The sequence below is a fragment of the Tamandua tetradactyla genome, chromosome 20 (assembly GCF_023851605.1).
Source record: "Tamandua tetradactyla isolate mTamTet1 chromosome 20, mTamTet1.pri, whole genome shotgun sequence".
NCBI classification, from domain to species: Eukaryota; Metazoa; Chordata; class Mammalia; order Pilosa; family Myrmecophagidae; genus Tamandua; species Tamandua tetradactyla.
In genome coordinates, this window is record NC_135346.1 from 39,446,400 (window position 1) to 39,460,783 (window position 14,384).

Genomic DNA, 14,384 nt, shown 5'->3' on the forward strand with positions numbered 1-14,384 from the left:
TTTCTGACAAGAAACAGGTCCCATGCTCAAAACTGTTTTCCTTGTGGGAATTTCTTGTCCTTTTGATCTTTATATTTACCTATCAATATAGTGAATTAATTCACACTAAGGTGATAGGAGTTGGGAGACTGTGGTAGTTAGAATCAGTTGTCAACTTGTCCAGGTAAAGGCACCTAGTTCTGTTGCTGTGGACATGAGCCGATGGTACATGAATCTCCTCTGTTGCTGATTACATCTGCAGTTGGCTGTTGAATGAAGTTTGACTTAATTTGCTGGTGCTTAAATGAGAGAGCTCAATGTAGCACAGCCCAAGCAGCTCAGCATATCTCACCTCAGCACTCGTAGCTCAGCCCAGCCTTTGGAGATGCAGAAAGAAGTCACCCTGGGGAAAGTTGTTGGAACCCAGAGGCCTTGAGAGAAAGCCAGCAGAGACCATCCTGTGCGTTCCCATGTAAGAAAGAGCCTAAGTTGAAAATTAGCTGCCTTTCCTCTGAAGAACTAACAAAATAAATCCCCTTATATTAAAAACCAATCAGTCTCTGGTGTATTGCATTCTGGCAGCTAGCAAACTAGGAAAGAGATCATTGAGTGATTAGGTACAGTAGGGACTTCACACCTAGCCAGCCTTGTCTCCTGCTACTTCTCTCCTTGCTCATTTCAATGCAACCACAATTATTTTCTTCCAGTTCCTTAAATGCATCAATATCATTTCATTTTTACCATTTTTTTTTCATGTGCTTTTCCCTTTGCCTGCTATGTTCTTCTAATTTTCCTCTGCCTTCTCCTAATTCTTAGGTCTCAAATGAAATGGATCCTCCTTGAAGAGGCCTTCCCAAACCATCACATTTTCATGCAAACCTGTTGATAGGTAATGGTTGTTTGGACTATTCTCTTAAGAAGAATTCTGAGTCTGAATTGGGACTTGAAAGGAAAGGGTGCTGTGATGGATTACTCTTGTGTGCCATTGGTGAGGCCTGGAGAGCGATGGGGGCCTTTTGGTGTATTTCCTTCTTCGGCTTAAAGGGTTTTTTGTTAACTAACACACTAAATTTTAGCATTATTGATGTCATAGAGCACCAACAAATGTGAGTGGGGGCCAGTAGAGGAGGGTGTTGAATAGACAAATGTGAATATATGATGACATTTGGAGTCCTTGGAGAAGGAAGACAGTTTCAATATCTTCTTTTTAGAAATAATGGCTCCTTATTTGTGCTTCTAAGTGAATATTTGTATGTAGAAACTATCAGAGGAACTTGGATTTTAAAAAACAAAAAAATGTCCATATGGAGCCACCTTCAGGCTACTCCATTCTCTGAGGGTACTAAAATGAAGGGAGCAAGAAACTGGCTAACTGTCTGGGTTTTGTGCTATTCTAACCAGCAGCGTGACCTTTGAGCACCTTTGAGGAAGAGTATGAACCTCTCACGACATCAGCTTTCTAATTGGTAGCAGACATATTGCACTTCCTCTACGATTCAGTGTCAAATTTCCTATAATAAAAGTGTTGGGAAGAAGGAGAGTCTCTAGAAAATGGTGAAATTAAAGGGTAGGATAGAGCTTCTCTAGGAAACACAATGGGTTTGCTGGCTGCTGATGCAGGATGGCAGCCTTGCTTTAGAGAAGGCGGGGAGCCTTCCAATCTCTTTTCACTGGTGTCTCTCACCAGTTTTGATCTGCGAGTTCAAATTAGTGTGTGAATGACAGGACACTATAAAGAAATATTAGGTGTTTTTGCCGGCGGTCTTCGTGTGTCAAGGGTGGAAGAAGGGGCAGGTTCAGAGACACACCACTGCCTGCCAACTGCCCCTTGGGGAGCTCAGCAGTAGGCTGGGGAGGTACATGACTTCAGGCGAGTCTGATCAATAAAGGACATCTTCACTATAGCAACGTAATGCAAAAGCAAGGCCGCATGGGGACCATGGGCTCCCTTACCCATATACCGCAGAGTGTGTGGCTGGCAGTTAGATCTTCTGGGCTGCTGCTCACAGAGGTCAGGATGCTGACAGATGAGCAAAGGCCATTCCTACTCTCCCATCTCAGTGTGGGCATGTATGGCTTTTAGCTCACTCACCTTTGTTATTAGCCCTTCTTGGACTGTATCAGAAAGATCACAGAAAATACTTTAGAAACATTGGAAATCCACAAAAAGGAGTCATTTCTCTTCTTATTAATACTATCAGTAGTAATGAGAGCTAACTTTTATTGTTTGTGTGACAATTTGATATATCTAGAGAAACAGAACTAACAGGAGATATCAGTAAATATGAGATTTATAAAGGTGTCTCATGCAACCGTGGGAATGTATGAGTCCAAAATCTATAGGGCAGTTGTGAAGCTGGCACCTCAGTGAAGGGTCTCAACAAATTCCACAGGAGAGGCTCACTGGCTGAAGAAGCAGTGAAAATTCTCTCTTTTCCCTTAAAAGTCTTTAACTGATCGAATCAAATCCAACTGATTAGATCATCCCAACTAAGAGATATGTCTTTAGTTATTATAGATGTATCAGCCACAACTGCAATAAACTGATGATTAAATAAACCAGACTTCTTGTGCATTAACCAGCCACATATACTTGCAGCAATAGTTAGGCCAGTGCTTGCCTGACCAGGCAGCTGGGCATCATCACCTGGCTAACATGACACCAGAAACTAACCGTCACAGCCCATCTCTTATCAACTTGGCAGCTATACACATCACCTTGAAACATGCTTAATATCTAATAGAATGCAGTAACAGACATATGCTTCATCTGCTGATACTCAGTTGTCCTGTGTACAACCAAAATGCACTAAATCTCTCAGAACAGGGTACAAGTCCTTAGGTAACATTCACTCTTAAACTTGCTATCCTAAAACTTAAATACTATAACATGAATAATATGACTTGTATGAAGAAAAGAAAACAAGACATTTGCTTTATGTGTAAGTACAAACACACTCATAATAAAACAAGGAGAAAATATTCATACCACCACAGTCCTCATTTCTATAACTGGTCACGTGTTTAGTTCATATTTATCACTACATTCTTCCACAACATATTCCATGTTCCCTTTACCCGCAGTAAGCAGTTCCGCTGGCCGTAGTTCTTTGCCTAGCAGGGTGACCCAGACCTTCATTCCTGAAGTTTCTGGGCCATTCATAGTGCTGCTTGGATTGGGTTGTTGTAGTTTTCATTGATTTTAATCACAGGGCATAGTAATGTAAGAGTCACCCTAGGTATCTCCCGTATTCCAGGAAAACTCTTCTTTACCCCCATTTTGTAGATGCAGTCCTATTTCCCCTTGCTAGTCAGGATCCATCACCCCAGACAGAACAGTAATCCCTTTCCTTGCCTGTTTATTCAGAGGCATGAGAAGCCCAAAGTGCCCAGGTGGGAGTCTTAACTTCCAGTTCAATCACTGTTGTGTCTCCTGGTAGGGACACTACTCCTTTTGGAATTAATACCTGTCGACTAGTAGAGCTTAAGGTTTCAGGGATAGGAAGCAAAATTTTTCTAGTGGATCAGGGATGATAGTGAATGGTCCCACCCTCATATTCACCCCTTGATTCCTGGACCTGTGAATCTTGGCTGTGGGAGAAAGCACCATACAGTGGATGCTGATTCAGAGCATACGCAGCCTCCTGGAGGACATTGTCCAGCCTTGTAAGGTATTGAGACTTGGCTGATGCTATAATTGGGTCCTCCAAAGTCCATTTCACCCCAGCTACCTCATGATGATAGGAAACATGGTAAGACCAGAGAATTCCATGAGCATGTGACCATTCCTGCACTTTATTTACGGTGAAGTGGGTTTCTTGATCAGAAGCAATGCTATGTGGAAAACATGATGATGGATAAGGCATTCTGTAAGTCCATGGAAGTTTTGGCAGAAGCATTGTATGCAGGGAAGGCAAACTCATATCCAGAGTATTCGTCTATTCCAGTTAGAACAAATCACTGCTGCTTCCATGATGGAAGTGGCCCAATGTAATCAACCTGCCATCAGGTAGCAGACTGATCACCTCAGGGAATAGTGTCATGTTGCGGACTGAGTGTGGGTCATTGTTGCTGGCAGACTGGGCACTTAACAGTGGTCGTAGCCAAGTCAGTCTTGGTAAGTGCAAATCCATGTTGCTGAGCCCATGTGTAACCTCCATCCCTACTACTATGTCCACTTTTGTTCATGAGTCCATTGAGCAATGGCAGGAGTGGCTGGGGAAAGAGGCTGACTTACATTCACAGAATGAGTCATCTTATTCACTTGATTATTACAACCTTTCTCTGCTGAAGCCACCCTCTGGTGAGCATTCACATGGGACCCAAATACCTTCATTTTTTTTTGTTCACTCAGAAATGTCTATTCAGATACTTCTTCCCCAGACATTTTTGACACAAATTTGCCAATAATTCTCCTTCCAAGACCCTTACCACCCAGCCAAACCATTAGCAGCTCCACCCACTGGGAGGATTTTCCCTCACCACTGTCCTTTAAGGACATCCCAGAAGGGTGCTGTAGCACTGCAGCTGTCTAATTCCAGATGGTCTTTGCATATTTTGCAGAACCATCTGTAAACCAGGCCCAAGTTTTATCTTCCTCAGTCAACTGATTGTAAGAAACTCCCATGAGGCCATAGCTCTGGTCTGAGAAAGAGAAGGTAATGTGGCAGGAGTGGTGGCCATGGGCATTTGGGCCACTACCTCATATAACTTACTTGTGCCTTTAGGAATTGATTGAGCCCTATCTCTTATATACCATTTCCATTTTATGATGGAGTGCTGCTGTGTACATCCAACTTTATGGCTTGGTGGGTCAGACAATACCCAGCTCATGGTAGGTAACTTATGTCTCATGGTAACTTGGTGGTCCTTGGTTTAGCATTCAGTCCTACTAAGGCCTGGTAGCAGGCCAAAAACTGGTTCTCAAAAGGAGAGTAGTTATCTGCAGTGGATGGTAAAGTGTTACTCCAAAATCCTAAGGATCTGCCTTGTGATTCTCCTATATGGGCCTGCCAAAGGCTTCAAACATTATCTCTATTTACCACTGACACTTCCAGCACCATTGGATCTGTTGGATCATATGGCCCAAATGGCAGAGCAGCTTGCACAGCAGCCTTGACCTGTTGTAGAACCTCCTCTCGCTCTGGTCCCCACTCAAAAAGTTTTTCTGGTCGCTTGGTAAATGGGCTGGAGAGGCACATCCAAATGAGGAATATGTTGTCTCCAAAATCCAAAGAGACCAACTAAGCATTGTGCCTCGTTTTTTTTTTTTGGTTGTAGGAGGGGCCAGATGCAACAGCTTATCCTTCACCTTAAGAGGGATATCTGAATATGCCCCATGCCACTGGACACCTAGAAATTTCACTAAAGTGGAAAGTTTTTTTATTATTATTATTATTGGCATGGGCAGGCACCAGGAATTGAACCCAGATCACTGGCATGGCAGGTGAGAACTAACTCTGCCACTGCGCCATCATCACCTGCCTGATAACCCCTGTATTTTTGTTGGATTTATCTCCCAACCCCGGACATGCAAATGCCTTACCAATAATTCTAAAGTAGTTGCTACTTCTTGCTCATTAGATCCAATCAACATGATATCATCAATATAATGAATCGGTGTGATGTCTTGTGGGAGGGAGAAACAATCAAGTTCCCTGAAGACGAGATTATGACATAGGGCTGGAGAGTTGATATATCTTTGAGGTAGGACAGTGAAGGTATACTGCTGCTAAATGCAAACTGTTTCTGGTGGTCCTGACTGACAGCTATTGAGAAAACAGCATTTTCCAGATCAATAGCTGCCTATCAGGTATCAGAGAATGTGTTGATTTGCTTAAGCAATGATACCATGTCTGGAACAGCAGCTGCAATTGGATTCACTATCTGGTTAAATTTACAATAAACCACTGTCACCCTCCTAGACACATCTGTTTTCTACACAGGCCAAATAGAAGATTTGAATGGGGATGTGATAAGAATCACCACCCTTGCATCCATCAAATCCTTAAGAGTGGCCACTAATCTCTGCAGTCCCTCCAGGAATCTGATATTGCTTTTGATTCCCTATTTTGCTACGTAGGGGCAGTTCTAGTGGCTTCTACTTGGCCTTTCCTACCATAATAACCTTCACTCCATGAGTTAGGGAACCAATGTGGGAATTCTGCCAGTTGCTGAGTATGTTGATTGCAATTAGGCATTCTGGAACTGGGTAAATAACCACAGAATGAATCCAGAGATGCAATGGACCCACTTTGAGATGGACCTGAGCTGAAATTCCATCGATTACTTGACTGCCATAAGCCCCTATTCTGATTGGCATACCTGAGTGATGTTTTGGGTCTCCTAGAATTATTGTCACTTCTGAGCCAATGTCTAATAATCCCCCAGATATCTGATCATCTCCTTTTCCCCAGTGCACCGTCATCCTGGTAAAAGGCCATATGTCTCCTTTAGGAAGGCTAGAAGCAAAGTTAACAGTGTAAATTTTGGACAATGCAACAGAGCCCTTCCCCAAGGGTACCTGGTCCTCCCCTTATTCTAGGGGCTCTGGGTCTGTAAACTGTCCCATATCTGGGAATTGATTAAGGGGCTGAGGCTTCTGTTCACTTGACCCAGAATTCTTCTGTTTATACAGCTCAAATAAGAATTCAGTAGCCTGCCCATCTATTTTACTTCTAGGTACCCCGTGATCTACTATCCTATGCAACAAGTCTCTGCAAGTCAGATTATTTTGACTGCTGTTTTGAGTCTGCTGTACATTATGTGGACACACCCACCTTATCTATGGTGATTAACTGTTGCCACATGGCTTCTGCCAATTTAGGATCCAATCATCCTCATTGTGTATAAGGGTTCCAGCTCAGTAACAGCAGTTCCTAGAGTAATATCTAACCTACAGAGTTCTTCAGGGATGATGGGGCTAGCCTCACAAATTTATTTCTCAAAGTCCTAGTGAAAGATGTGTCCTCTGGACATTCCTGGGTATGTGAGCAGGTCTTCCATGATAAATCCAAACTAATATTATAATCTCTTTAAGCCTCTAGATTCCCTCATCTACATTATACCAGGGCAGTTCTGGCATTTTGACCTCAGGTAATGCTGGCCACCTTTTGACCCATGTTTTAGTCAACCATTCACACAAACTGCTAATGCCCTTTCTAACCCCCTGAGCTACAATGTTGAATGCAGAATCTCTGCTTAGTGGGTTGATATCAATAAATTCAGCTTGATCCAACTTTATATTCCTTCCACCATTATCCCACACCCTTAATATCCATTATCACTCATATTCTCCTGATTTCTGTCTATATAGACTGGAAAACTCATGCAATTCTTTTGGACCTCTTCACAGGTTACACTTTATACCTCACCTTTCTGGGCCTTTTGGGATTTTAGTTTATAAGTCTTGAAGAAAAGAAGGGTGATGGGGTAGGTCATGAAAAGAATTAGAACTGTCTTTCAAACCAATTATACTCAGGGCATTCCACTGCAGTTTCATCTGATGAAACAGGATTAATCAGTCCGGACAGAGGAGTGAGGGCTGTTTCCCCAGGGGATGTGGTTACCAGTTTAGCAGGCAGTGAAGGGTTAATCTCTTTAGGGGGAGGTTGGATGGCAGACTCCTCTGAGCAGACTGAAGGCTGGGAGCTGTTTCCTTAAGGCAGGCTGGAGGTGGGGCAGGTATTTCATCAGGGCAGGCTGGAGGTGGGGCAGGTATTTCATCAGGGCAGGCTGGAGGTGGGTAAGCTCTTTCCTCAAGGCAGGCTGGAGGTGGGGCAGGTATTTCATCAGGGCAGACCATTACAGGTCTATCTAGCAAAGGCTCAGCAGATTGCAGAGTTTCTATGTCCCCATTGCTATCATTCTGAAGACATATGTCCCCATCCCAAGTTTCAGGATCTCATTCTTTTCTAATCAAAGCCCTTACTTTAACAGCAAACACCCTGCAAGGTTGAGATTTTAGTGTATTTTGTAAATCTACTACTTGCACAATGAGGCTCTGTGTCTGGTTTTCAGAGAGCTCAAGTCTGTGACCACAGGCAGTAAGCTTGTCTTTCAGGGCACACACGGAAACTTTTACATCTTTCATATGGCACTTAAGTTGAAAATTAGAAGCCTTCAGCTCTTCCCTTTCCCTTATCACTGTATCCAATGTATCTAACAATAACTGCCCAGCATCATTATACCTCTTAACTTCACAAAACTCCATTAAGGTGTCAAAAACACTCTCGCTAGAGCCTTGGCCCATAGAAGAATACAGTTAAAATCAGATGTTGATATTTTGCATATCTCTATTCCCAGCTCACCCCATGGACTGTTAATGCCATCTTGATTATTGGAAACAGAGTCATTAGTGCCTTTGAGTATAATCAGAGTAGAAAACCAGTTGTAAAAACCCATTCATAAGTTTCTGTTTCTCAAGAACCACTCCAGGTACCAAGCTGTATTAGTCAGGGTTCTCTAGAGAAACAAAACCATCAGTAGACATCCGTAAATATGAGATTTACAAAGGTGTCTCATGCAACTGTGGGAATGCAACAGCCCAAAATTAGTAGGGCAGGCTGTGAACTGGCAACCCCAATAAAGAGTCTCAATGAATTCCACAGGAGAGGCTCACTGGCTGAACTGCAGTGAGAATTCTCTCTTCTCCATTAAAAGTCTTCAACTGATTGGATTGTCTCAACTAAGTGATATGCCCTTAGTTGATTATAGATGTAATCAGTCATAGCTGCAATTAAATGGCTGATGATTTAATAAACCAGCTTTCTAGTTCATCAGCCAGCCAGGAAATATTCTAGAATTCTGTTAGGCCAGTGCTTACATGACCAGACAACTGGGCATCATCACTTGACTAAGATGCCACCAGAACTTAACCATCACATACCCACTCTGAGCTGTAGGCCCCACGAGGGGAGAAGCAAGAAATGTCTCTACATACCCCTATATACATAGTCACTTGCACTCAATATATATTTACTGAATGAATGAGTCACTGTTTGTTGTGAGACAAGCACCATATTGGGGGCTTACCATAGATCTTGCTCAATCAAAACAACCATTCTGTAGAGTAAGTACTGTTATTATCCCCATTTTATTGACAGAGAGGAATAGGCTGAAAGGTGAAAGCATATAGTCACAGGTTAGCCAGGAAGCACCTGTGCTATAAAGGAGACACCTTGGTCTTATAGTTATCAAAGCATGGTTTCTCAACCTTGGCACTATTGGCATTTTGGGCTTGATAATTCTTTGTTGTGGGACTACCCTGTGCGTTGTAGGATGTCAGCACCACCACTGACCTCTACAATGGGATGCCAGTGGCACTTACAAATACACCCCATTTGTGATCATCAAAAATGTGTCCAGACTTTGCCTTGGGGGAAAATTTCCCCCAGTTGAGAGCCACTGTGCAATGGGAAGGCCCAGGTCAGATTGAACTATGAAAAATTTATTTTGCTGCCCTTTATAGTATGTATGAGCTGATGGTGTATATGTTTCACCTACTTATTGTAGGTGAAAGTGCTGCTAAGGTGAGGCTTTAATAGAGGGTCTTTTGTAGGGTATCTTTGGTGTGTGTATGTTTGTGTGATCTGGGGGAGCCATCATATTTGAGCTCTGGACTCCTTGTTCATCAGTTATAAACTAGTTAGATTCCTTAGTCTGGAACCTGGAAGACGGCAGAAAATTCCTAGTGGTCTGGGAGGTTCATTGTGAGTATCACAGTAGCTCAGACAGAAGATTTGCCTGTCTTGGAATGGTTATTGAAGGCAGCCTAATATATGTAAAGAGCAGAGTCTAAGGATACCTTTAGACTCTGATGTGAATGTTCATGGACAAGCCATTTAAGTCCTCTGACTTTCATTTTCTCATCAGTAAAGTCATGGATTCTTGGAAGGCTGGTTTGGGTGATGGTCAATTCTGAGGCACCCAGGCTGACAGTGGCTTCTACTCGGAGCTTCTGATGTATGTGCAAAATTAAGGGGATGTGCTAAGTCAAAGATGCCACAGGGATGACACATTTATCATAATGTGTTGCTTAACTCAAGCACCTTCTATGTGCCAGGCAATGTTCTATGAGTTTCATGTGTATTAACTCACTCAAACTCATAATTCTTGACAATCAAGCATGGCCTTGTAAAAATGCCTAGCTTAAAAAAAAAAAAAAAAAGAAGCCTGGCTAGCTGATCAAATAAATGGATTCCATTGTCTTTCCCTTGTCAACATGGTTTAGGGTAGCTAGCTGATGTTCTTATTATCAATGAATTCCAAGAAACAATTTTTATTCCTATCTGCTGTGTATGGAATTTGGGGACCCATGGTATTTTTATTGTATATAATGTATATTGTAGGAGAGTTGCACAATTATTTTAAAGCAAGTTGAGGCCTTAGTGCTGATGGAAGAAACAAAATTATTTCATGTGCTGCTCTCACAATACAACTCATATTGCATAATTTTCCTATTTAGAAGAATGATGGTTTCCAGATGCAACCATTTATAAGCCTAATTATCAAATGTCCACCAGAGTATAATTTAAATTAATCTCCTCTACTTTTTTTAAAAATGCATTCCTTTCATACTGAGATTTTATTTAAATTTTAGATAACTATATAATTTGAATTTTTAACTATTACAATTTAATATCTCAAAGGAAGACAGTTTTTTTGGGGGAAATTCTTTCATTTGCTGAAATACATCTCCTATTCATTTTGCTATTCTGTTCAACTCTTCCAGTTCATAGGGCTTGGAGGTACCATAGTCCGTGTTAGAGAGTGGGATTAATTCTAGCATTTGTCAGCATTGTCTAATAGTGTCATAAACTTGTATTCAAATGTCTTCTCTTCTATCAAGATGCGTAAAGCAATTTTTTACTAACTTTTTTATGTCACATCATTATTAATATCACATTTTAGAGAGTCATCCCTGAAGTGTGTACAATTGTTTGTAAACTATATGCATATTACTCTCACTGCATATTAATGTTAATACAGCTCTACTTGTTTCCCTTTTAAAACAAAAATAAGGATAAATACAAACTGTAATGTTTCTTTCCACATACATGTGGGTCATTTATCACACATCCCAATTGAAGGTCTTATGTGATAGAGAACTATATGGTCTATTTTATTTATCAACGAATAGGGGTAGTGTCCATCCTCCTTATCTCACATAGTTATGAAGAACATCAAATGAAATAATAGTGATTATAATAGCTATCAGTTAGCTCTTGCTGTGTAACCCCAAATTAGTGATTTAAAACAGTAATTATTTATCTGCTAATGATTCTGCAGTTCAGTACTTTGGACTGAGCTCAGCTGAGTGGTTCTTTTACTGGTCTTATCTGTGCTCATTCTTGTTGACTCAGCAAGGGATAGATGATCTAAGATGATTTCATTCACGTGTCTGGGGATTGGTATTGGCTGTTGGGTGGGTGTCTTTTTTCATGTGGTCATTCATTCTCCAGGAGGCTAGCACAGGGTCCTTCGCATGGTAATGGGAGTATTCCAAAAAAAAAAAAAAAAAAAAAAGAAAGCAGAAGTGGAAAGTCTTCTTAAAGCCTAGTTTTAAGGTCTCAAACTCATATGTTACTTCTGCTCTATTCCACTGGTCAAAGTAAGTCACAAATCCAGTCCACATTGAAGGAGTGGAGAGAATGAATCCATTTCTTGATGGGATTTCCGAGTGCTTGAAATTGTTACTTTAGTGATGTCTCCAGATAAACTTGAGTTTATTTTATTGATGTTCACCTTATAGACAAGAAAATTGAGGTGCAAAGAGAGATTAAATTATTCCAGCTAGTATGGACCTTTTAACAGATGCACAAAACCTGAGTCTCAGATAAAAGGGACATGCTCAGCATCATTAAAGAAATAAGCAATGGATTGGTTATTTCCCCAACTTGCTGGGGAAGTCACAGATATACTCAGGGCCCTCTCCCAGCCCTCACCTAACCCCTCCTTTCCCTTGTTGCTTGTTTGCATGTAGGCATCTGCTGTTTTCACTCTTGTTTGTTATTTGATATTTCCATTTGTGTTTGTTTGTGTTCAGGTGTTCAGTATTTCCTATTTTGCAAGGGACCACAGGAAATTGGGGGAGATGTTAAATTTTAACCAGCCCCAGCTGCTTGCAGGGACAAAACGCTGCTCATTGTCAGGGCCCCCTCCCCCTGGGGTGAATAAAAGCCCAGCACTCAGGCAGTGCAGGTGTCCCTCATCTCTGACATAAAGTTTCCTGGGAGGTCAGCCACAATTTTTCTTCATACTTGATGTGAAGTATGCAAGCTGCCATTGGCTGACCCTGACTGTTGTAGTTTGCAAGCTGCCAGAATGAGACATACCGGAAATGGAACTGCTTTTAAAAAGGCAATTTAATAAGTTACAAATTATTGGTTCTAAGCCTATGAAAATGTTCAACTAAGGCATCCAGGGAAAGATACCTTAATTCAAGGAAGATCAATGTATAGAACATTTCTCTCAGTTGGGAAGTCATGTGCCTGGCATCCGCTGGTCCCTCGTTCCTGGGCGCTGTTGCCTTCAGCCTCTGTTCCTGTGGGGGATCCTTACTTTGTTTCTCCAGGGTTGGCTTTCATCTCTTGGCTTCCCTTGGCTGTCTCCAGGTTCTGGCTTGCTTAACATCTCCTGGCAATGTCTGCTGGGCTCCAAGCATCTCCACACATCTGTGTCTCTGTTCTCCAAGTGTTGGCATCTGTATCAGCTCTGCTCTGAAATTTCTGTCAGTTCTCTCTTCATAGGCTTTTGTCATTTTCTGGCTCTCTCTCCAAAATGTCTCCCTTTTTAAAGGACTCTAGTAAACTAATCAAGATGCACCTGGAATGGGTGGAGTCACATCTCCATCTAATCAGAAGGTCATGCTGTGGAGATAATCCAATAAAAAGTTTCCAACCTACATTATTGAATCAGGCTTAAAAGAAACAGTTACTCCACAAGATTGAATCAAGATTGAAACATGGCTTTTCTGGGGTACATAATACTTTTCAAACAGGCACACTGACCCAAGCAGTTGGCCTCCCTAGAGGATTGGCTGCAGCAGGATCTTTTGCCCTGCTCTTCTGGATCCTTTGTACTGTGTAAGTAATAAAGCAGTCATTTGCTGGGAGCCTCTGTCTCTGTTCCTATAATGGACTGCACAGCAACATGCTCTGCACCATCCCATTCTTTGTCTTTCTGCAAAGTATTGTATTGACAGCAGAATTAATTAGCTGGCTGCCTATTTTCTGTCTATTGGCTTTAAACCACAATAGCCTTGTTTTGGAGGTCATGACCCCTGTTTTCTAATTTCAATATAGACCAGTGTTCTCTAAATATTTTTGATCATGCATCTTATTTAAAAAAATTTGGACAAAACCCCCAAATCTATGTGTACGTATTTAAAAATGACAATGTCCTATTATCATTCCTTATTTTACTCATTGGTATTGTTTGATTTTTCTCTTATTTTTATGGACAAAATAAATAAAAATAGACATGAAAATATTTTCCTCCTGCACTGAAAAAAATTGTCTTGCACATCTCCTGAGGTACACATATCCTATTTTGGTGACTACTGGAATAAAATGAGGCCAAGTTATTACACAGAAACAACTGTGTCTGAGATAGCAGAGAGCAGATCAACCCTAAGGGTCTCTCTGCAGTAACTATTTCTGATCAAATTGAAAACCCAACAATATCTGTATTAACTTCAGTTAGCATCAGCTGTGCTGACAAGGAATGCAAATAGGTTTTATTGTATGAAATGTCATCAGCCAGCCCTTATGACCTATGTGGCTTTGCATGAGTTTACTTAACTGCTCTTTGACTCAGTTTACTTACTTGTAAAATAGGTGGTAAAAACAGTAATTACCACTGAAGGTGTGCTGGTTTGAAATGATGTATGTACCCTAGAAAAGCCATGTTTTAATCCTAATCCCATTTTGTAAAGGCAGCCATTTCTTCTAATCCCTATTCAATACTGTATGTTTGAGACTATAATTAGATCATCTCCCCAGAGATGTGATTCAATCAAGAGTGGTTGTTAAGCTGGATTAGGTAACAACATGTGTCCACCCATTTGGGTGGGTCTTAATTAGTTATTGAAGTCCTATAAAAGAGGAAACATTTTGGAGAATGAGAGCAATTCTGAGAGAGCAAAATGATGCAGCCATGAGAAGCAAAGTCCACCCAGCATCCTTTGGAGATGAAGAAGGAAAATGCCTCCTGGGGAGCTTCATAAAACAAAAATCCAGGAGAGAAAGCTAGCAGATGACACCATGTTTGCCATGTGCCTTTCCAGATGAAAAAGCAATCCTGACCATGTTCGTCATGTGCCTTCTCACTTGAGAGAGAACCCCTGAACTGCATCGGCATTCTTGAACCAAGGTATCTTTCCCTGGATGCCTTAGATTGGACAT

The 14,384-nt window shown here is 41.4% G+C and overlaps 1 protein-coding gene across 29 annotated transcripts in view; it reads left to right on the plus strand.

The window, feature by feature from the left end:
• The window catches only part of LOC143664558 (uncharacterized), a 191,938-nt gene that overhangs the window by 42,203 nt on the left and 135,351 nt on the right, over window positions 1-14,384 (plus strand). For 12 of the 29 annotated variants that reach the window (XR_013166503.1, XR_013166492.1, XR_013166493.1 and 9 more), the window contains one exon: window positions 796-868. The exons of 16 other annotated variants lie outside the window; for them this stretch is intronic. The gene's annotated coding sequence lies outside the window, so the exon portion shown is untranslated. Of the gene's footprint in view, window positions 1-795; window positions 869-1,383; window positions 1,504-14,384 lie in introns of those variants that run through there. One more of the 29 variants, XR_013166502.1, reaches the window with a different exon arrangement.